Below are 23,898 nucleotides of genomic sequence, written 5' to 3' on the forward strand. Positions count from 1 at the left end.
ATTATCTAATAGATTTCAATTCAAATCATATATCTTAAAATCGCATTTTGAAATTTTGTAAATTTATCATTTTTGAAATGTGATTGATTACCATGCATTTATAAATGAAATAAAGTATTTAAAAATTAAATTTTTAAAAATTTTTGAAAATTAAAAACTTTCCTAAAAAGTAACTATAAAGTTTTTATACTTTTCGCTTATTAACACTTAAAACATAATTAATATCACACTGATGTCTAAAAGTTGAGCATACTTATACATACACGTCCGGTGTAAATGTACACTTTACTTTCGAACGTAAATGTATACTATCTTTATCAGTAAATTTAATTATTTACAATAAACATTACCAAGTAGAAAATGAAAAAAGGAGAGTTTCATTAAAAACATAGATGAAGCTAAAGTTTTAGAAAAATATAGTTTAATGCTTTATTTTTAATGTTTATTCTTTAATTTTACTGTTAAGCGATTTGTGGTTAATAATAAAAATATTATCGAATGCCTCATGAGAAAAATTGGAAGGTCAGCCGAGTAATAAAAAATTTTACATTTTAGAAAAAAAATATAGATTTATTCATTATTTAAATTAAGGTGAAAGAAATTAAGTGATTCATTTAAAAACAAGATTTTAGAATTTTTTTTAGAGAATAATAAATGTTTTATCTATTTCTAATATATGCATACCGTATGTATAAATACATGTTAATTGAAAATGTATACTGTAGGATAAAAACAATTTTGATTACTTTTGCATGAAATTTTTTTTTATGTAGCAAATTCTTGATTTAAAACTGTCTACATTGCAGCCTACACTGAAGTTCCTTAATTCTAAATTAATAATTACTATATACTGTACTTGAGTTTGTTGTTTGAATCTAGAACATTTATAGCGAATCACGAGAAACAATTAATGACAAAAATGAATAATGTTAATGCTAATAATTTATATACATGGCAGGTACTTTGATACATAGTGAAATTAAAAATATTATATTTCGTTTAGAGTTTACAATTTGCATGACAACAGATCTGTAAAAACTATTGAAAACTTCTATTTAATTCAATATCAGATTTGAGTTAGAAGATAATAGTTTTAAGTTACAATTAAATCTGCAGAAAAATAATCTTTAGCATCCTTAATATTATGATTTTGAGAAAATTTTCCTTGAGGAGCAAGCATTAAGCCTCCTTAATAACATAAAAAAGCAGGTTTTTTTAATGAAACAAAAACATTCTAAAGTTTAGAGAAAGGTGGAACTGAAGCTCATGCTATACAAATTGAATTTCATTAATTAAGAAATGGGATAAACATAGAAAAATTGATCTGATAAAAGTATTTAAAAACAAAAGAACGTATTATTTTAAGACTTTCAGAAACACTTTTGTCAGCTTTTGTGTAAAATCATATAGTTATGACGATCTATGAGCTATATTATGATTTTTCTGCACAGATAAAAAGAGTACAGTTTCTTTTGTAAGAAAATATTTTTATACTAATGCTTATTTTGTTTTGTTATTAGTTCTCTGAATGAATCATGAAAGAATGATTTTTATTGATGATCATCAGTAAATGAACTCTGAACGAATTTGAAAGTCCTTCGATCATCTGCCAAATCTTATTGCTGTACTGCTACTACTCGTCCTCCATAATTGGCTTTGAAAATATCAATGAACTTATTATTGATCAGAAAAAAACTAAAGGAGCCAGCTACGAGTTATCGAAAACAGCAAGAATACATAAAAAGTAAGCATTCTCACATATAAATATAGTAATTCATCTGTATCGATGAATCATCTGTAACGTAATATTTCTGCATCGAAAACTAAATACGATTTAATTTTGATACAACCCAGAAGACGAGTAAAAAGACTGAATGAAGTTTTAAATTGCGAATAACAATACTGAAAAGTAAGTTTTTAAATTCTGATAAAGTTTAAATTAATCTATTATCAATACGCCAGTTATTACATAGCTTTTGTATAGAAATAAAAATAAAGGAAAATCAACTGAAGCACTGCAAAAAAACTAGAAATTTTTATTAATTTCTATCTAAGAACTTTTTGTTTAATTTGAAAAACGCTAAATATCTATATATAAAAATATTTTAGAACTTACTGCAAAGTTTCAAAAAAAAATCATAATGTTAGATTCTAACGTAAGATGCTTTTACATTATATTTACTATGCTCAAAAATATTTTTGCGTTTGAATTACATGAACATATCAGTTATTTTAAACTAAAAAACTTCATGTTTTATTTAAAAAAATTAAAAATCAGTAAAATTTTAAAACAGAACGCCAAAATGGAAAAAAATTTAATATCAGCATCATTAAGCAATAATACATTATCCTTTTATTTGTATTCAGAAAATCATTACACTATCTTAACGCATTTTGCTTCGCAAATCGAAATTCAAAATTAAATGTGAACTACCTTAAGCAATTTAAATAATAAGTTAGAATAAAAAAACAAGAAAAAACGCAATTCTAAAGATATGTGTGTTAGCAAAAACGGCACTTCATTTGGAGTCACACTGTCAGCAAACAAATTGGAGCTTTTCTGCAGTCAGTGGTTAAGCCAAACTGACACTGATAAAATTTAAAAGAATTCGTCGAAATTATGTATAAATTTTTTTTTGAGAGTTTAAGTTGGAATTTGAGAACCGCATTTAAAAACAAACCATAAAAGGGAATAAATTGAACAATATTTTCGATCGAATCGTGATGATAATATCGTGCATAAAAGTCGCTATATGATTTTTAAATTAAAAATAAATTACAAATTGAGTCAGAATTTGCAACAAGTTTGAATACAGTCATAAGTAATTTTTTTTTAAAATTATGATCCACTAATTAAGCAGAAACTCTGTTTAAAACACAGGTAAAAGATTTTCAATCCTTATACTTAACTAAGAAACATTTAATTGCAAAATTAGAGTTTTTGAATTAATAATTAAAAGAAATCACTCACTCTTTCTCAAGAATATTCTTTGGTGGCCGTCGAGGAAGGCAAATGATAAGACAGGATGTCCGACCTTTGCTTGCGTATTTATATCGGCAACACTCTTTTACGATTATTTGCCGAGTAACTGACACAGGAATAACCCTGGAACGTGATAAAAAGGGAATATTATGAAAGTGTGATAATAATTTCAGACTTCATAAAATATATCATATTAATGTGTGTTCTTCTTCATGTTATGAGTAGTAAAATCTAAAGGTTCAACACCCGACTTCCTTAAACACCTCATTTTAAACCTCCAATGATATTGACGCGAAAATTTCTCATTGTTAATTAAATGTTCAGTTAATGGTTTTAAATTATTACTCATACAACTCTTTTTACTAGTACTTTTCTCTTATCATGATGATGTTTGATTGAGAGTGTGGTTGAAGTTGGTTTAAAACTAAATAAAGAAAGACAAAATAAAACATTCCTCAGATCTATGTTGATAATTACTCAATTCTAGATAATTGCTGATAATAAGATCAATTACTGCCATTAATTTTAGGGATAATTTATCCTGAGAAGCAAAAACAGAAAAAAAAAAGAAAGGAAAAAAAACTGCTCAAACATACATTGTTCTACGTCATGTAAAATCCACAAAAAAGGTTTATATACGCTAATTTTTTTGCTTATCTTTTTTATTATTTTGTGTAGAATAAAATCAAAAGTGTATGCGTTATTTTTCTTCATTTAGTAAATCGTCGAGGATCAGTTGCTTTTTTTTTTTTTTTTTTTTTTTTNTTTTTTTTTTTTTTTGCCTGTTTTGTTCTTACCTGTTGCAATTTCTCCTGCTCTCAAGGTTAAGACATTCTGTTTACAGCTCCGATTTCAAGTTTTCCTGTATATTTCGTACCTGCTGGTTGAACATTTTCATTATTCTCAAAATTAAGACACACTGCTTACAACTCTGATTTCACGTTTTCTTGTATGTTTTGCATTTGCTGGTTAAAATTTTTGCTGTTCACCAAGTCAGTACTTTCTTATGACTGAATACTTTAATCAAAATAGTGTAGGGTTAATTAAAAACTGTCGGTTTTACATTTTTAAATATTTATCTTTGTCATTTCTCTAGCATCGGTTGCTTTGTTTTTTGCCTATTTTATGCTATCATTTGCAATTTTCGTAATTCTCAAAGCTCAGTCATACTGTTTACAACATTAACTGTAATTTTTCTTGAATGCTTTATGCCTAGTGTTTGTAAATTTTGTTGTTCAAAAAGTTCATTTATGCTGTTTAAAAGCACTTATTGCAATATTTCTTGCTCGCCTTTTACTTATTGATTGCAATTATTTTTTGTTTATAAAGTTGCACTACTTTTTGCAACAATGATAGCAATGCTTCTGGCAAGCGTCACTTGATTGTACTTTTTATTTAAGTGGCTTCATTTCCGCAATATTCCCTTCGAGTAAATGTGAATAAGGTCAGTATTTTTAACAAAATGTGGCTTACTTTTCTTTAAAAAAAGCATTAAGCTTTTTAAAAAAACAAATACATTAATAATTTAAAAGTATTTCGATTTGGAATTGGGTTTTAGATTTTTGGAATTTAGATCCAAAAACAAATTTGTTTTTAAATATTAAAAAATCATAATAGTATTCTTTTAAATATTTTATTAATGTAACTTACGGATGTGTGTGTTAACTTCAATAGTTACTTCACGTTACTTTATGTTACGTTTCTTATATTACGTTATGTAATTTACTTACTTTATAACGTCTAGTTTCCCATCATCTTCTAGGAGAATAAAAACAAAATTATAATTAAAGTGCTTATTTAAAAAATCATAAGCATCATTGCTTTGGTTTAATCGAGTCTGTCACTAATTAAAAACTATTGCAAAGATTTAAATTTAGTTGAGATTAGTATCAAATATATAATAAATCATTTTATTACTTTTAATACATTTATTGTTGTGGGAAATAAGAATATGTTGTGGGAATTTTCGGATCAAAATCCTTCGGAACTAATACTCGACCAATGCGGCTCCATCCAAGTCATGTTCCGGTCTTTGCTGAAAATGTTTGTTCTTCTCACTCAAGTTAAGTTCTCGAATATGTCACCAGTTAATTATCGATAAAAAAAATTTAAACAGTCAAATTTTAATTCCGCTAAAAATTATTAACATCCACCTAAAATATTTTTCGAATCAATAGATTTTGAGTTTTTGAAATTTAAAAAAAATCACAGTATTTTAGATAGTATTTTGAAAAAATATTCAATTTTTTATGTGCATTTATGCTTATTAAAAGTTTTTGCTGTGTGATTAAGAAGATATTATTCTCATTTGCGTCAATATTATGGCTTGCTTAAATACAGTTACAAAAAAAAGAAAAAAAACTAACGTTATATTCTTGTTTCCTTTTTTTTTTAAACAAAATGTATCAACAAGATCTTCCTTGTGACATTTTTTCTTATTCTCAGCGTATTAAAAAACCGTTATAAATGAAAATTAGATATGGTTATTCAAACTGTTTGGCTATTCTAACTGTAACTTTTTATAATGAGATATAGTTATTCTAACTGTATCTAAATTTCACCGTGATTGTGGATCATGTTCTCCAATCGCAGTCAGAAAAAAAATAAACTTCTTTTTGGAAAATTTAAACTTTTTTAGGCAGATTGTTTTCTTTTCCCTTGTTTTCAGAATTGTTGAGTTCACAATTTAGAGCTTTATAGTTCAATATTGTTATGGCAGCAAATAAGGAATTGATTAGCCCTTTAAAAATAGTTATGCATTTAAAAACACGTTTCATTATCAAAATTTATATATTTAAATATTGTTTTGAAGAAAATAACTTCATAAATTCGTTTAATGAATAATTGAATTCCGAATTCTGTTGCTAATAAAAAAAATCATGTATCTTAAAAACGTGCGAGTGCGTAACTATGCATTTTTATCCGCTTTCTAATATATTCTTTAAAGATATCAAACATTTAATGTTGTTTTGTCTGTATGAAAACACTTTAGAGCAAAGTTTGAACCTATTTTTTCAGTGTAACGAAGAAATATCTGCTTTAATCAAATTTTATCTTCCATTCAGTCAACAAAACTGATAAAATTTAAAACTTAATTTGTTTGGCAGTGATGGTATTGAGTGTTAAAACATAGTTTTATTTTTTTAGCATATTTATTTATTATGTTTGTGATTTTGGCAGAAAAAAAGTTTCATTTTAAGAATTGCTTCATGTTTATACCAAAATGATACACTTGCCACTCATTATTCTCTGAAATAGTTACACGCTCGAAATACTCTTACAAATTATAATCTAGTCAAAAATACCTTTGATTCGTCATAAAATAAAATACAATAATAAATAATATAACTTTTCTCTTTTAGAAATATTTAGAACTATTATATAGCAAGATTTATTTCTAATTTCAGGATGATGCGTTTAAATTAATAAAACAGTAAAAAAAGCAAAGAATCGATGTCATAAAATTCTAACATAAGTAATATTTTTAATTATTTCTATTTAAAAAATCCATAATAATAATTTAATTTGGACTACACTGGCCTAAATCAATTAAAAGCCATAAAACTCCATATTGTTAAAAAGACATTTGAAAATATAAAGGAAATGATTTGAAAATTTACGGTTTGCAACGATTTGAAAATTTAAGGAATCTAGGTATTACCACTGATTCAATCATGAAAAATGTGTAAAGATTTATCAGTTTCAAGATCATCATTTGTATGAATTGCTACAATGACACGTGTGAATTTATACACAATTGGTGCATCAAAATCTTTGAAAATGAATAAATGAAATTACTAACCTGTTTTGACAACTTACATTTTTAGAAAGTTTCAGGTATATTTAGCTTTGTCATTGAAATTTACTTCAGCCTTAATACGTTACCTATTTAAACTATATTATCGTAGTTATTAAATTGATAGTAAGATACTATTGTAAACTTCAGAAAATTTGAGTGACAAACTTGAGTGAAATTTGAGTGACATAATGCTTACGAAACAATTCATTTAAGAATGTAGTTAAGACACTGCATGATTCGAATATTAGATTTAAGACTTTAAAGTTCTCTAAAATGATAAACTATAAATGAAAACGTACAAGACACTTTTTTGAGGTTCTTTCTGTTGTATATTTTTTATTTTGGGAACATGTAGCTCTGTTTAATACAATTTCGATCAAAACTATTAAACAAAGTAAATATAAATTTCTTTTGTCATGAATTTATCTATAGTAGAAAAATGTTATCTTTATTTTTTCAGGGAATAAATCTGCTTCATTGTTCCCTAAGCCACAAATGATTGAAAAGCATAGAAGAGATATGAATTTAATTTGTAGTCGGCTTCATTTTCAATAACGAGTTTAAAAGGTAAAACTTGCAGTTCTATGTAGCTTATTTAATAATAACTAGCAAAATATTGTAATGAATGTTATTACCAATTAAAATATTTTGAACTTTTTTCTATCAATTTTCAAACATATTTTAAATTTTTTTCTGCTTTGAATAAGAATTCAGGAAACGCTAGAAATGTAGTGAGGTTTTAAGTTTGTAAATCACTGTCAAGAATATAATATTAATGTGTGTGATATAAAAAAGCGATTGAAATATTCACAAAAAAAGAGTGCAATATTTGGAAAAAGGAAAAAAAAATATTTTAAATTATACAAGAAAAGGTAATGCATTTTATTCTATAAAACCCATGTTTTAGTATGTCTAGAGTATAATCAAGCCCATTTCAAGAGTATAAACAAATTTTTTAGCAATTAAATTGTATTATTATCATAATTTAAAAAGAGAAAGCAAAAGAAACCAAAAAATTATTCGGGATTTGTCCAGAATAATCAGTTTTACATTTTCCTGTGCTGCGTCAAAAATTTCTCATTCTTAATTTATTTCTTTTTATTTTTTAGATATTGATTAATTTCATCATAACAGACGTACAAATTTCCACAAGCAAAAATTTATAAGGTTGATGTATCTAATCATTTTATTTACTAACAATTATAAACTTATTATAATGTATCCTTTATTTGAAAAATAACTCTGTAGAAGTGTTTTATGAATTGAAAGTTTTTTTTTCCACATTATACATGAACAAATATTTTTACTGTTACATGTAGTTTAAAACTTTGTTTCACTCTCCCTATTTTAGAAAAAAAAATTGGTTGAGTACATTTTATTTTCAATGCATTATTTAATTTTATGAATTTTATTTATTTATTTCTTTTTGTTAACATTTTCTTGTTTGTACTTGCTGTTTAATCTACGTATAATACTGTATTTGAAATATAAGAAGAACTTTAGATAGCTTTAACACAAATCTGTGCACAAAAGAATATTCCCTCAGATTCGCAAAATGTAGTTTTATAAGTTTCTTCATTTTATTGATAGAAAATTCAGTTTTCACACTTTTTTAATGGTACAAGAAAAATTTGAAATTTGAAAACAGGCTTTATAATTTTAATTTAAATTATGTGATAAAAGCGTGTTTTAAAAGCATGTTAAAATAATATTTTTTTATTTAATGAGCGTTAAATTTTAAATGGAAATATGGAAGAAAATTCATGAAAATTTCGATAAAATTAATGAAAATGTTTTGTATAAAATTTCTAAAATGGTAAAAACGTTTATTGTTCATTTTGTTCATTTTATTACAGTACGTCTTTCAAAAAGAAATTAATTATCAAATATAGTTAATCTACTATGTATGACTAAAAGCATATAAATTAAACTGTGTATGTTGCAATTTCAATAAGTTAATAATAGTAAGTAATAAAATTTCAATTTCAACTCAAAAAGTTTTCTTCTCAAATTGAGACATAATTATACTTTTCTTTAATTTTTAATAAAAAGGGTTGTCAATTGGTAAAGTTTCAAAGATTTTTATATAGTTATTAAACTTTCATTACAAACTATGGATTCAGAAAACACAATTAGTAAATAACACTTTCTTACAATTATTTATTGAAAGATTCAAAACATTTCACTTTCCTTTAAATACTAAGGTATTGAAGATATTTTATTTCAATACCTTCATTGAAGTGTAGTATAAATTCATAAAATAAGTTGCTTGTAAAGCACTAACAACTTATTTTATGAATTCATCTTTCATTTTAATTTGATATACATTGTTATTATCAGTTAATTTATCTTTAGATTATTATTATTATTAGATTCATCGATTTATCAGTTAAACGGTCAAACTTTATTTATGGATTTTTCAACTGATCGTAATTAGTGTTTGTTATAATTGATTATGATTATCAGAATTGATAAAACTGTAATGGTTACGTTAAATGATTTTTTTTTCTATTTCAGGGTAATATTTTGGAATCCATTGAAATATGGCTCTGAAATTACAGACGTGATAGCACTTTTAAAAGAAAATAATGAAATCTGAGTGCACTTTATTATTATTGTTTAACTTTAACTTAAAATAAATATATTTTCATTGAAAACAATTTTGATAGTTCTATCTATTTCTCTATTGAACGTGTTATATTAAAAAAAATCAAGTCGTGAAATTTAATAAATTATTAATGTTTATTTTTATATTTGGATGTTTGTTTTCTTGAATGCTTATATTAAAGAAGTACTTCCTTAATTACTTAGTTAAAAAGTATTTTAAATAGCCGAAAATATTTTAATGTTTTCAAACTTAAAGAAGCACTAATTGTTTCTGGCTTAAAAATAATTAAATATTTTATCCAAATTCTACATATTCATTAAATCTGTGATAACTATTCGAAATGTTTAGTTTTAAATAAACATCAATTACTAAAGAAGTTAATATAAAATCTCCAATATTTAGAGAAAACATAAATTAATTAATTTATCATATAAGTTGAAAATTCTACATTTCAACTATATTTAAGTAAAGATATGCTTAAAATAAATATAAAATTTTATGAATTAATGATATTAGTTGTAGAAATATATACAGAGGAAATCAGAAAAGCATGCAGATTTATGAATTAAAATTAAGATGCAAAAAAACTAAATTATTAACCTAGCAAAAGCTTATTAAGCTAGAATTTAATTATTTCAGATATTTGATAAATATCTGATTTTTTCATAGACAACATTTCTTAATACATTTCTTTATCAACAACTGGTGTTGTAAATTATAAATCTACCATTATTAAATGTAAGCATTTTATGAAATTATGAAATAAATGACGTGTATTAATTTTACCTGGCGCATCATCTGCTGAAGAAACATTAACAGTTGGGGGTGTTGGTATCATACGCTTCATCACAATGACATACAATCAACAATACGTCACAACATTATTGTCTGTTGTATTCTTTGCTCCGATTGGTTGTTGGTGGCAGGCGTCGATATCTTTGGATCATTAAATTACTGATCATAGAATACATGTGACTAATAGCTGATGTGATTATGCCCTTTTATCGATTTTTTATAGTTTACCCCCCTGATTTTATTTATTCTTTTTTTTTCATTTCACATTGAGTTAACGGCAAATATTTGTTCATTTTTAAAATTGTTAGCCCAAGCAAAAGCTTCTTCTCCTAAAAAATGAGAAATTTTGTTTCCAGATTCATATGTAGTAAGTATTTTACTTAATATTGCTGTTATTTGATTTATAAAAAAAATTATAGGGAACTAATTAGAAATTCAAACTATTCCCTATGAAGTTGCAGTATAAAATATTTAATTGCAGAAAATAATGTTAGATTTAAATGAAAATAACATTTCTTAGCAAGTCAGATAAATATTAATTTTACTAATAACAGATAAATATTTTTAAATTGATGCAATTAAAATGTATATTTTTTATATTTCATAATCAAATATTATTATTATTTTAAACTACCAAAGTTACGAGATATTTTTTAATAGAAAATTCGTGTGATTCAAAGAAATAACGTTGATTTATTTGCATTTTGATAACGATATACTTTTCAATTTCTATTCCAGTTCTTTAAAATTTTTAATAGGTTCAGCTGTTGTGAACGCACACTTATGACATGCATTTGTAAAAAATATTTGTTACTGAATTTTTTTAAACGTAATAAGTAATAAACTCTTTAATAGACATCACCATAATACTAGAACGTTACTGAAACCCTTTAATATAACTTATTCTAAATAATTTCTAAAAGTAGCAATGAGCAAAACGAAATTTCAGTTCATTGATTCCTAATTTTCATGCAAATTGTTACTGACTGGAAAACATTTTTAACTCGTATATTATTGAACCTACTTTTAGTAACGTTATTTTCAACCTTATTAAAATATTGCTTTGTTCGAACTTACTTAATTGATTACTCTTCATAAACATTTAGCAAGAATAGCGCTTATTGAAAAGAGATCAATTTTTTAAAATAGATTCCACTAAAGCATTTAAATTATAGAAAAATTTAGATAATTATAAATATATTAACTATTCTTCATTATCCTTTAACATTTTTGAATGAATTGCTTTTTAACATTGAGTAAATCTGTAGCTGTAGTTAATTTCTAAGTGTACAAATTTGTGAAATTAAATAAATATATTGAGTTTAACAAATCTGAATGTATTTTCATTTAAAAATTAAAAAGAAATTAAAAGGCATTTCATATTTTTAATGAAGAAGTTAAAGGGATTATAAAAGATAAAGCATTTTTCTCACATGCATTGTACATTAAATGCTAAATTTGGAATGTGGGTGAATTTTGAAAATTTTGATTAGGTACTTTACATAATTTAGATAAAATTTTGATTTAATAATTTAGCGATAAAATTTTTAAGCCGCATGAATGCATGAAACTATTCAAGAATCATGTCTGTTGATACAATATCTAGCAATATATGTCTGACTGAATTTACAAATATAAAAAGTTTTTAAAACAATTTTTAAAAAAAAGAACGTAGTGTGTAAATTACGCTTTAAAAAATGAAGCGTAAATATTCATTTAATACTTAACTTTTAATGTTAAAACTGGAATATGTTAAAATGCATTTAAAAAAACGTTCAAAATCGCAAATGGTAAAATTCTTATAAAAACCTATACACGTTTTGGTTTTGATAATAACAAAAGATACCATTTGTTTCTTTAAACGTTGCTTTTTTTTAAATAAAAATAAAACATTGTGTAAAAGCTCTATATTTATAATTTATCATCCCAAAATAGATTTAAACTATATAAAATGACATTAGAGACAAAAAAAGTTTTTTAAAAAATAATTATTACATAATTATACATAATTATACATAAAATAATAAAAATTCACTTTTTGATTTTTTTAAACATTTTTAAATTATTTAACATCGCTGTAACCAAATATGATATTTTATATTGTTATTGCATAAAATGTAGAAATTACAACCTGTACACATGTACATGTAATTTCTGTAATGATATATTGTAATCTCTGCTCAAATATTAAGTTATGTGTTGAAGTATTATTTTATTAGTTTTCGTCAAATGATTAACGCAAGCTTTGACTGTGAATCTAAGTGCTTTAAATAACTTACAAATGGTTTAAAAATTCAATACTTTTTTACAGCATTTCCCTTTAAAATGAACTCATTTTTAATTCCATTTCCAAATTTATTATAAATATATATAGTTCATATTCAAAAACTACAATTATTTAAAAAATGTTAATAAGGTCTAAATTTATTGATACAATTTGAAGAAGATTAAAGTTTTCCTTGTGCATCAAACTTCAAAGAAAGTTTTATGAAAACTTGAAATCTGTTATTTTCAATTATTATGAAATTAAACATTTGTATAAAGGAATATGGCTATTTAATACATTTTTTTGTAAGTTTTGTTCTTTGCCCTGTTTAATTTAAAAACAAGCATTGATAAAAAAAAACTTTAAGCATTTTCTATTATCAAACAATATGTTGCTATACGCTTGAAGTTAAAATATCTTTCAATAAATGCAGATTTTGTAAACGTTGAGAAAAACTTTAACAAGTAGAATCAATATAAGTTGCTGCCAATAGCACAGAGAACAAAGTGTTAAAAGTTAATTCTAATTCAAATTTACCAGTATTCAAGTCAGGAAAGCTCATAATATAAAAATTTACATTAGCAACAGATATCTTGATATCACAGAAAGTTTACCAACTTCAGAGATACTGACAAAACGCTAAAAGAAGAATAAAGTCCGACGTAAAAATAAATTTTTGACGTTAAATTAGTTCATTTTAGTTTAAGGATCTTCTTCTTTATATAAAAAATTTGTGTTTAGTGAAAAAAGCTATTGTTTCGCAGAAAACGCTTTAATAGAGATGTTAAAAAACGTTTTCGTCAAATATTTCAAATCTATTAAAAAATAAAATCGTTAATGAATTATAATTTTGCTTCTTATTTTCAAATAACGAATTTTATAACATAAAATTCATTTTTTATTACTATTCCTCATCAGAAAATAAACGTAATCTATTCGTCTTATCAATTAATATATCTTATAATTAGAAAATTTAAAGATTAAATTCTAAGTAAACTTATTTAATCGAGAATTGAATAATGTTGCTAAATGCTAATCACTGCACTGAAACTGTATCAATTCTACAACTTAAAACTGCTAATTCTTCACACCAAATATTTAATTTTGCTGTTTCATTCATTTAAAGGAGTGAAACAGTAAAAATATTTTCTAAACGATTAAGTCTGGTAGTTTAATCATGCATGTTTATAATTTTGCAATTTTTTAGTTATTAATCTTCATTTTTTGATACACTGTAAAAAAATTCGAAATCAAGTTACAATTAAAAGCACATCAAATAGCAGTTAAAATGGATTTTATGGTAAAAATGTATCAGCACTCACAGTGCTGATACTTTTTACCTTAAAATCCATTTTATTGGAACATGTCACAGGACCAAAAATCTAATATACCCTAATTTTTACAGTAATAACTATCGTAAAATCACGAAATCACTCTTATTAAATAAGTACTTTATGGTAATAAAATAAGTATTATTTTACAAATATTTTACTGTAAAATGGAAAAAAAGTACCGGCACTCAGGGTGCTGATGCTTTTTACCGGAGGAACATGTAATGGAACGAAAAATCTGAAGTACCATACATTTTACAGTAATAATTTTCATAAAATCACTGAATCACTCTTACTAAATAAATATTTTATGGTAATTAAATAAGCATTATTTTAAGGTGAAATAGATTATATGGATAATGCACCAAAATTACCGGTACTTTGTACTGTAATTTTATACGGAATTTCTTACAGTGTAGTTGACTAATTTATTTGAATTTATACTTGTAGGTAATAAGATTAAAAGTAGTTGCTTCTATTAAAAAACTTTTTTTTGAAGTCTTTGTTGAATTATTTACTAGTTTAGATTACATTTTTAAGTTTAAATACTAGTAATTTTTAGAACTGAAAATTTCTAGTAATTTTTCATTAAAGCTTGTTAATATTTTTAATAACGTTAAATTACGTTATATTCAACAAAAAAATTTCTAAACTCGTTAATTATTTGATTAATATGTTTTATTTTCCTGAGATATTTTACTTAAAATTTTAATGAAATAAAAATTTATTATATTTTTTTTATCTTACGGTACATTATCAGTACATTATTCTTAAATTTATAATTAAAGGTTTTTTTGAATTATAATGCTAAATACAATTTCTAAGAGTTAATATCATTCTCTTTTTTTTTCGAATACATTCACTAAGTTTTGAAGATAATTGAAAGTATTTTAACTTTATTATATAATTATATATTAAAAATGTGTGCTATGTTTCCCTCTATAGTTTTTATATAATAATTTACAACTACACATTTTACAATGAATTTAAATGAAGTAATAGCTGTATGCCTGCAAACAATAGATTTTTTATGAAAATTGCTTTAGGTTAGGAGTCAGATATATTTAATTTCGCTTCACTTGATGCTGAAATTTTTCTTTGAAAACTTGAAAATCTCTCATTAAAATTTCAAGACCTGCTCTACTGTAATAAATAAAATCCACAACTATTAAAGCTGTAAAATTCTCCAGAAATTTAAAAATATTAAAATTAATTTAAATATCAATTCTCTATATGAGTATATATCATATGAATCAGTTATTATATAAAAATAATAATAAAACATGGAAGATATTCATTTCCCATGTACAAGGTTGTTCAAATAATTAGAATCATTCTTTAAACTCGCTTATCCTAGACGCACGTAATAAAGTTTTAGGTCTTGTTTCCTTTACTATAATAACTTTTTATTTTATTTTATTTCACTGATATTTATTCAAATGCTCAAAACAAACTGGATCATCTTTCAAACAGCAGAAAATATAACGAACTTGCTCTTTGAAAGTAATGTAAATTTAGTAATATTTTTTTTTCCTTTTAGACAATTTGGAGAGATTTGAAATAGCGAACTTTTTCTCAAGTAAATGTTTGAAAGTATTTAATTAGGAAATTCCAATAGTCTTCTTTGATTTAAATTTCAAATTAATTAAAGAGTATCTTTTGAAACTTCAAAATACATTTTCGTTAACTACATTAAACTTCCAAATATAATAGACGAAAGTTGCCTAATATGTTCGTTTCAAAAATTTTAGCAACGTCTTATTTCTGAAGAATTATAGACTGAATAAATTAGAAGGCCTTTTTCACGAATAAATTCATGGAGAAGTGTCAACCTACTGTGTACATAAGTTACTAGGCTTCTCAATTTTTCAATACACTTTTCGAACATCCTGCCTAAGGATATAACGAAATTAAAATTGTGCACAGTTTATTAAATAAATCATGTAATCTTTCAATAACTAAGGTCGGATCTCTATTAACGAAGTCACTAAATCCCGATAATAAGCTCGCTGTATGAAAAATTCGTTAAATGGAAAATAACCTTATGAAATACTTGAATAACTCAAAAAAGGTTTTAAATTCATAAACACTAGGCATAATTAAAATAGCAGTTGATGCACCTTTATTTTGTAAAGTAGTACAGTACAGAACCCATTATCCGGAAATCAGAAAACCGGAAACCAGAAATTCGATAAATTTTCCCGCCATTTTTCTAAAAAAATGTTTTTTTCCTCATAAGATTTTAGGATTTTTCTTTCTTTTTTGAAAGATGTTTACCTCACCATCATTTTGGAAATAATCATTAGTGAATTACTTCATCGTTTTTTCTTCTTTTTAAGATTATTTCCCAATTTATATATATTTTTTAGTTGGGTTTAACAATAAAAAAACAGCTTTTTGTAGCGATTCAGAAAACCGGAAAAATCAGTTATCCGGAATAGCGAGGGTCCCGATCGTTCCGGATAATCGGTTCCCTACTGTATTACTATTTATTTTATAAATCTTAACCATAAAAGAAACTTGCATGGAAAGCAAGAATAGAACAAAACATTATTCACTGTTACACTATCATAATACATACATTTTTAACTAAAAAACTAAATTTATGTATAAAATTACAGCTGCATTTATTATGAAAGTAATTTTAAACATACTGCATGCGTTCTTAAGTTTAATTGCTGCTAATAAAATCCGTTAATTTTGTCTGAGTTTTTCGTTTAAAATGCAAACAAAAAGGAAAAGGGGAAAAAAGGTAAGTGGCTTCGGCTTTCTCTAAAAGTTAAGTGACTTCGAAGATCAATTCAAGGTCGTTTCCACCATAAAATGCGTTAATAAGTTTGAAATATTCTGACATATTTTTGGAAGTAGAGAAAGTGGATCTCAAATAAAAACTCATTAAATAGAAAATTCATTTTGCTATTCGGAAGCTGTTTTACCAAAAAAATTTCCAAAATGTTCTTGGTTCCTAAAAAAAAAAAATTCGCAAATTAGAGAAATTCGCAAAATGGAAGTTAGTTAAATAGAAGTCTGACTGTAATTCTGTTATGTTCGATTTCTTTCTTTGGTAACGAATTACTGTTTGAAGCTTGGAATAACACTTTATTTAATACGTAGTAGCCAAAATCACACCTTGCGTGTTGTTTTAATCTTCTGATATGTTAACCTATCAACTCCTACTGAATTGTTCGTTTATTAAACTTTTTAAACTTAACTGTACCCAAACGGTGGAAAAATGGTTAGAATATTTCTGAACTAACTTTTCTCCAATATTAGATTTCTAATCTCGTGAGTAATGTTTATAATAAGTTGAACATAAGTTGAGAATACAAAGTTAAGAATATAAAGTTGAAAATAAGTTAACATAAGTTGAGTTAGCATAAGTTGAGAAACATAAGTCTGCTTAAAAGAATTTAACTAGTATGTTGGGTCAATATCTTTTTAAACTGATTTTTTGACAGCAGAAAACATCAAACTAAGCTTCAATTTATAGCAAAGAAACAATGAGACTTAATACCCTTACAATGAGACTTAGTTTCCTTTAAAAAAATAATGCCAAGAAACTGAAGTGGTAAAATATCACTTGATTGAAAACTTCCTTCTCTTCAAAAATATACAAATAGGACGTAACTGTCGTCAGGTTTCAAGCGCTCAAAAGCAGGCACCCATTTTCAAGATTCGCCAGACGAGAACTAGAAGAAACAAAAGTGTTTTGGAATATAAAACGTAAAATTGCCAATAAAAAAGGAAAATAAAGGTGAGAAACAAAACATATGTATATTTTTGAGGCGAAGGAAGTTTTTAGCCAAGTAATTCTTAGTTTCCATATTACCAGGAATAAAAAGGTGATGAAAAACATCTAAGAGTGGAACATTCTGGTTAATTAAGTAATGATATAGTATTGGTTAGCAATGTGATTCGTCTCAGGGGTGCCTTCTACGAAAATGCCTTCCATCTAATCATTTTCCCTATTTTTCAATCCCAAGAAGAAGAAAGTTATTTATATATATCCCAAAAAATACAATTTTAACAAGCTACGCTTGTAAGGGTTACACTTGAACTTTTAAGCACGTAACATCATGTCCCATTACATTTTACAGCCATATAATACTTACTGTTACTAAACTTGCAACAAGTTTATAATATTACATTTGTTGTAATGCTATTAAGCAATTATTTTGGGTTACTCATTGTTTACTTATTCACTTGATCATAAATGCTAATTATTTTAAGGTTATACGGTTTATGGATCAGATAGTATGAATTAGGCAACCAGTTCCAAAATTTTACCAAACCTTTAAAAAAAATTAATACCTTCTGCGCAAATATTATTACCAAAGAAATAAGAATACTTTAAGTAGCTGAATGTCTCTATTTCTTATTAATATTTCAAATATAATTTTCAATGATTTCTAATTAATATCAAAATTTCTTTATGAAAAAGTGGTAAGATTTAGGCGACTTTTATCCATATTACTCAAATATTGAAGTTTAAATGTCTGCTATATGAACTTCTTTATGACTTTAAGACATTTTTTGGTTTGCAAATTATTCTACTACAATAGAATAACTTCAAAAAATTTAGCATACTTTTAATTTTATTTTTAAATTAGATCCCTTACCACGATTTATTATTTTTTAGGACTTTATCCCCAATTTTCAAAAAAACTTTATCAACTATTTTACTTACCTTATTTGAAGTATGCTGAATTAATTTTCAGCTACCAAGTGATTCTCCAATATCCACTGTCATTCTACGTTTTGCAGTTTTTTTCAAAACGAAATTTGTTTTCAAACTTGGATGACAATAACAAACGTTTACTTTGGTTTTAAAAGAGTTTTATACAGCAAATAAACATTTTAATTTAGAATTTCAAACCGTGCAAAATTTAAAATGATGTTTTAAAAATAGATAAGTTAGAATAACAGCTATTTTTTTTAAATTTTTAAGAATATCATAAATAACAGCTATTTTTTTAATGTTTGAAAATATTATAAACTAGAATAATAATTATTAATTAAAATTTATTAGATCTATTTATGTTATAAAAATTTACAATAAATAAAAGAACGTTCGATATTTTGATTGGATTTACTTTGAACTGAATAATTTATCAGGAAGCACTCTTTAACCATTTGCGACTAGTCAAGATCAGAAACAGAAAACAAAATATGAAGTCAGTGTTTTATAAATCTTACATAATGTAATTGGATACGATTTATTAAAAAAAAGTTAAACAAAAAGGTGAAATGAAATAAATGAATATTGTAGTAAATATACAATAAAGACTATAATGAACACATTTTATATTATAGTTTTATAAATAATATAAATTAGAGAGTGTAATAAAAACATACTATTGTATAGCAGAGAAAAAGGCATTTTAGAATAAATTGAACACATATTAAGCTGAAGTGTTCTTTAATATTCTGATCTTAGAGGAAATTTACTTTCTAAATCACTAAAAGTTATTTGCAAATGCATTTTTTACGATTGTATTGTAGCAATCTCCTCGCTAAACAGGAAAACAAAAAGTTTTTTAAAGGTATCGAAAACTGAATATATAAATTATTTGAGTGTGAAATCTCACTATATCTTTTTATCTGTGTTTCCTTAACCATATTTGTTACAAGATCAAAATGCAAAGAAATAAACTCTCAAAATTGATTAAGATGACAAGCATTTAATATAAATTTAATATATCATATCCAGTATTCAATATATTATTTAATATATTACATATTATTTAATATATCACACAGTATTTATAATGTATGCACTCGTGGCTGCAACCGGTATGGAGGTTCATAAACTAAAACCGTCTCTGAAATATACCAGTGTTATAGCGTGGCCTTAGTTTAAAACGTGCCTGTTCTTGTTTCAAGGCAAGTACATCAGAATTATTCAATATAAATTTAATATAATTTAATATAAATAAATAATGCACATATAAATTATTCTTGCTTCAATATATATTTTAATGTAAATAAAAAAAAATAATTAAAAAATTTAATCTATCGCATCCCGTGACAGTATTTATAATGTGTGCCCTCGTGTCTGCAACTGGTGTAGAGGTTCATAAACTAAAATTGTATCTGAAATACACCAGTGTGATAGCGTGGCCTTAGTTTAAAACGTGCCTGTTCTTGTTTCAAGGCAAGTACATCAGAATTATTCAATATAAATTTAATATAATTTAATATAAATAAATAATGCACATATAAATTATTCTTGCATCAATATACAGTTTAATGTAAATAAAAAAATTAATTAAGAAATTTAATCTATCGCATCGCGTGGCAGTATTTATAATGTATGCCCTCGTGTCTGCAACTGGTATAGAGGTTCATAAACTAAAATTGTCTCTGAAATACACCAGTGTGATAGCGTGGCCTTAGTTTAAAACGTGCCTGCTCTTGTTTCAAGGCAATTACGTCTGAATTATTTTACATTCCCTTGGAAGCCGCTACCTTCACAGGAATCTGTGGCACACGCAGACTTTACGACGGCCGTATAATTCAACAAAATTAATCTACCGACAAATCACGTGCGTTACCAGTTAATCAGATGGCAAGCGCTAAAACCTATGGAATGTCCACATTAACATTACACAGTCAGCCACTCCGAGATACATTCCATAGAAGCAAACTCCGCCTTTTATAAGCTCTGAACCAATCAGAAAAAAGTAAGAATTAGATTTTATGGCCAAACTATAAAACTGGAGGACGCCTGGAATAGCTTTTTCCCAACAGAATTCGGTTCTGCAAGGAAAAGCCATTAAAAAGCCTAGGCTGGGAGAGGCGGACAATGGCATTGTTAATGTTCCAGGAGCCATCAAAAATAGGAGCGATACGTATCTCTCTCACGCCCCCCTTAACTCTAAAACACGTAAGCTTTTATGGCTTATATTTTTGATATAGCCGCTGAGTTTGCATTTTTGACTAAAGCCCTGGTCTGTGACAACCGCAAAATGCATGGCCTTCTTTCAAATTGAGACCGAACCTCTGCAAAGAAAAATCAAACTTTTATAGCTTACTTGATCGCCTTGAGGTTAAAATTACATCCCGTCGTTGTAATGAGATTTGGGCGTGAAATCTGAGATATAGTAAAAGTAGGGCGGCAAAAAAATGATACATTCTTCACGCTCCTGGGAACGAGGTTTTATTTTTTAATGCAAATCCTTTAAATCAATGTTTGAATTCAAGCCAGTTAGGGCTTCTTTTTTAAATAAGATTTGAATGTTTAAATTTAAAGCTTCAAGGAATAAAAGCAGTAAAGCCGGAAAAAAATAACTGCTTTTCAAATTTGTTCAACGATGCTGTGCACTCATTCAAATCTTTTTTAACCATATACTCCCATAAAATTTCTGCGGGATAACTTGAATGAGCACTCCTATGTCTTGAGCGTGCATACCAATTTGTGAGACATTTTACATTCACATGAATGCTTTATCTTTCATAATTTTTACGTGTACTTCATACGTGGTTTCATTCGTTTATAGTATTCTACTACAAAGTGCTACTATAATTATTCTACAAAAAAAACCTGACTCTCACTTTTCTGACAACCTGATTCTCACACTTAATACGTTCTTCGAACAAGTTTTTATAGTTTATATTTTTGGTTTGGCATTACCATCGTTCGTAATAATTGATAGTGTATTGCTTTTTGAACAGAGACCAAACCCTTCCAAATATATAGCATGTGGATCAAAAGTTTCATTGAACTTTAAAATTTGAGATACTTTGTAACTAGGTCGGTAAAAATAAGTATTTTTTATACTTCTGGGAACGAGATTTTTTTTTAAAACAAATCATTCAAGTGAAGGTTTGTATGCAATGAAATTTCAACATCTATTTTTTAAAAGGAGATTTTTATGCCTAAAATGTAAAGGTTTCATAAATAAAAGGAATTAAAACGAAAAAGCTATAGTTCAAAGGTGTGGTCCATCAAATCTTCTACATCCACATTCTAGGTAGAATTTTATAAAGCAAATCGCCCGAAGTCTTTACCTTGGGCATGAATAGCAACGTTTTTCATAGTGAATATCCGCTTGATAGTATTTGATTATATTTTTTTTATTCCTGCTTTAAATGCTGATTGACACAATTATTATATTCCTGCACAAAGTTATTTTTACTTTCTTTGAATATATGAACGCTTTCTAGAAGCAAGTTTTAATACCTTATATTTTTGATTTAGTCGTTGAGCTTGTTATTAACTAGATTTCTAATAGCCGAATATATATTTTTCATTAAATCCTTCCAATGAGATGGCATGTATAAAGAGTATTTTACAGGGCACTGAGTGAGAGAAAATTTAATCTAGCTAACACATTCAGAAAATTTTTCAGAGAGGAATATGTAACCACGTAATCCAATACATTGTCAGATGACTTCTTATTGTTAGGTAGCAAGCTACCAAAACCAATCAATCTAAATAAAATCTTTTAAAATTTTATTTTTAAAAAATATACATGAAATATTCATTCACTGTGATGTGTTCCTTCACTGGTTGGTTTACCCTACACGGAAAAATAATTATATCACTTATACGAGTTTTTATAGGTTTCTCTATCTGTAGTAATTTAATTTTAAAACATTTCGTATAGAAATATCGTACAACTTCGTCAAGAATATTGAAAGTTATAGCATTAGCATTTTTGCAATTGAAACTTAAAATTCTATTACTGTCTTATATTTTTCTTGGAAACTCTATCATGAAACTCATCGTGCTCTGATTCTTAAAAATTTATAAATATTTGAGTAAATTAATAAGCTCATAGCTACCGTACCATACCATAATTGAACATTGTTTAATTAAACACATTATTAGGGAAGTCGTAAATTAGCTTCGTATTCCGGTGCAATGTTTAACCAATTTTTTAAGTTGTCTTTACTGGTCAATGTATTGTTGACTTTATGTTCTCTTACTGTATATTTTCTTTGATATTCAAATAAAATCGATAATAATTAAGATTAGAAAGTATTCCCACAACAATCCTTTAGGGACTAGAAGAAGAATATTCGTAATTCGTGACCAACAGCAGGATGGGGACAATGTATTGTGCGACTTTCAGGTGAACTAATCTAGACATCGGACTCACGTGGTGGCGTGGACAGTGGTCAAAATGGTCACTTCGGTTAGGGTTGTGGGATGAATAGTTTTGTCTTAATCTGGGTATATAGTTGGGGGGGGGATCTTAGTTTTGCGCAAATCGACTCATTCGTTCCTCCAATGCACTACAGTTAGAAATGTGCTTCCTTGGTACCGTAGTAGCAGACTAAAAGTCTGGGCTGTCCTTAAAGCCGAACAGTATGCAGCATTTACTTCTGAGACAAGTTGACACCCATGAGTCTGAAACTGAGAGGATTTTGTGTCTCCATTGAGGTTTGAGCCCCAGATCTTTGCAATGACAGATTATGTGTCTTTAAGGATTGAGATACAGCAGTTAAATAAAGTTCAATAAATAAAAAAATAGTCGTGAGTTTCAAAATTAAGAAAGTTGCAGAATTTTGCATTGTTATGCAAAAAGCGAAATTAATGTCACCATTTTAGAAGGAAAATAAAGACGGAAACAAACTTGTTTTAAGGTTTATAGAAATATTTTAAAAGTTTCATGTGAATACAAAATGTTTACCTTGATTCATATAGATAAAAAAAAACATTAAGTTGATTTTTTAAAAATAATCAATTAAATTCTTAAGGACATTCTTTTTTTTATGCTTACATTTTATTTGAATTTTTATTTATTTATTCATAATTGCGAGTACCAAATATTAAAAATTTAAATTGCTTTCATTTTGATGAAAATAATTCAGTCATTAAAAAAAAGACGGATGCTATTAATGATGATCTGAACTAATGTCACCGGTTGAATTATTAACTAATTGCTTCTGTTAACAAACTTTTCCTCCTTTTTTAAATTAGTTGATGTTCAGTTTTCTGGTAGTTTAAAATCATTTCGTCAAAAACCAAACCTAATTATAAGAATCAATTCAAATAGCCCCAGTTAAAAAAGTTTTAATTCACCTGTTTCAAGTAGGCCTTGTTTTACTAGCAAAGAACCTTATTAGCAAATTTTCTTCGACAAACAATCATTATTTGCGAAAAGAACT

General features: G+C 26.2%; 2 long non-coding RNA genes across 2 annotated transcripts in view; both read left to right on the forward strand.

Annotated features, from left to right (window-relative positions):
• The first annotated feature begins 688 nt into the window (after nucleotides 1-688).
• Nucleotides 689-9,468, forward strand: LOC139426298 (uncharacterized). The gene is made up of 3 exons (XR_011637521.1): nucleotides 689-1,744; nucleotides 7,243-7,349; nucleotides 9,300-9,468. It is a non-coding gene; the product is annotated as an uncharacterized lncRNA (long non-coding RNA).
• Nucleotides 9,469-10,319: 851 nt separating this feature from the next.
• The window catches only part of LOC122269152 (uncharacterized), a 39,428-nt gene continuing 25,849 nt past the window's right edge, over nucleotides 10,320-23,898 (forward strand). The window contains exon 1 of the long non-coding RNA XR_006225004.2: nucleotides 10,320-10,552. This is a non-coding gene — a long non-coding RNA (uncharacterized lncRNA). The remainder of the gene's footprint in view (nucleotides 10,553-23,898) is intronic.

This window comes from Parasteatoda tepidariorum, chromosome 8 (assembly GCF_043381705.1).
Source record: "Parasteatoda tepidariorum isolate YZ-2023 chromosome 8, CAS_Ptep_4.0, whole genome shotgun sequence".
NCBI lineage: Eukaryota > Metazoa > Arthropoda > Arachnida > Araneae > Theridiidae > Parasteatoda > Parasteatoda tepidariorum.